Below are 2,032 nucleotides of genomic sequence, written 5' to 3' on the forward strand. Positions count from 1 at the left end.
TTGATGATCTTCATTCAACGTAATGACAACTTTATTTTTAGCCGTCCTTGCATGAACTTTAATCATTTTTGTAGGTCCCCTGGGTTTTCTAGGAGCTAGCATATCATATTCCATGCACAGAACAAATAAAAAAAAAATTAATTCACTACAGCTCATAGTGAAATAGGAAACAAAAAACAAAGAATGCATTAAAAATGGAAACACGAGGTAGATCAATAAATCCAGATTGCCAGGCTAATTAAATAGAGTAAAAATGGAGCATAAAGTCAATTTCTTAATTACTGTCAGAGGAACATATTTATATTTAATATATACTAATTCACTACGGCTCATAGTGAAATAGGAAACAAAAAACAAAGAATGCATTAAAAATGAAAACACGAGGTAGATCAATAAATCCAGATTCCCAGGCTAATTAAATAGAGTAAAAATGCATGTACACAGTACCTTTAACAGCTTCCTCCTCATCTGTAGCTTGGTCCACATTAAGTTCAGGAACATCATCCTCTTGTAATTGAGGTGCAGTACTCAATTTTTGTTGTTCCCGCAGTGCTAGATAAGCATTTATCGAACCGGGAGGTACTCCATTGACTGCCTTGTTCAACAATTTGGAACAAGTTGGTTTTACAGTAGGTGCACGATAAGAACTTGTCACCTCCTTCTCAACTGCAGCTTTCTTCCCTTTGTTCCTGACGGGAGTGGCGACATGTGTCGATTCTCTTTCAATGTCAGCAGGCTCTTGTGCTTTTGCTTGTGCACGAGTCCTACGTCCCACCCCTGTCTTATTTGCCTTGGCAACTCTTTTTCTCTGTAATCATGCAATTGTATCATTATTATCATTTTATCTCTAAATTTGAAAATATACAAAGTGATTAATTGTATCAAATGAACATTAAGGTCTTGCAACTTGTTTATAGAGATCAAGGTCCATGATTGACTTGTTTCGATGTTATTTTATTAGTTTTATACTATAATATAACATGTAATTAATTGTATGTGATTTATGTGCAATAGACGCTACTTTTATGAATGTAAAATAAATCAGTCTATATAAACTTTTACTCGCATTAAGCTTAATTCCTGAGTCCTCGGCCCCGTGTCTAATTTCAGATACATTTCCAAGAATCCTGATTATCAAAAAAGTACGAATCTAAACAGGATGCAAGTCCTTTCTTATACCTAATTCCTGTAAATCTAAACGGGCACTTATATGATCCTTTGATTTGCCACTAATATTAAGCAATGTGCCTAATATGTTGTCGCAAAGGTTTTTTTCGATATGCATTGCATCAAGGTTATCTCGAAGGGGATTATAACGCCAATATGGCAAATCAAAAAATATTGATTTCTTATTAAAAGGGCTGTCACTTTTTTTACCCTTTTTCTCAGCCTCCCCAAATTTATTTTCATAATCCTTCAACACCGTTAAAATATCCAACCCGGATAAAATTGAAGGAGGCTGTCCAGTTTTAATTTGGCCATTAAATCTTTTCTTATCAAACCTCCACTTGTGTGTAGGATCAAGAAACTTCCTATGGTTCATTAAACATATTTTTCTGCTATGTTTTAAATATTCAGAAGAAGTCTCATAATGGCATACTGGACACGCTAAGTACCCCTTCGTGCTCCACCCTGACAACATGGAATAACCCGGAAAATCACTAATGGTCCACAACATCATTGCACGTAAATTGAAATTCTTATTAGTCAAGGCATCAAAAGTTTCAATACCAGAATCCCATAATTCTTTCAGCTCAGCAACCAAAGGCTGCATATACACATCAATATTATTCGATGGAGATTCTGGACCCGATATTAATGTGGAAAGAATCAGGTTTTCTGGTTTCATGCATAACCAGGGGGGCAAGTTGTAGTTCACTAGTATGATTGGCCAAGTACTGTGGCTTAAATTCATTGATCCGTATGGGTTAAAACCATCAGCTGCTACCCCTAGCCTGATATTACGTTTTTCGGAAGCAAAATCAGGATAACGAGCATCCATCGTCTTCCACGCCTCCGCATCTGCCGGATG

Source organism: Daucus carota, chromosome 3, assembly GCF_001625215.2.
Source record: "Daucus carota subsp. sativus chromosome 3, DH1 v3.0, whole genome shotgun sequence".
NCBI classification, from domain to species: Eukaryota; Viridiplantae; Streptophyta; class Magnoliopsida; order Apiales; family Apiaceae; genus Daucus; species Daucus carota.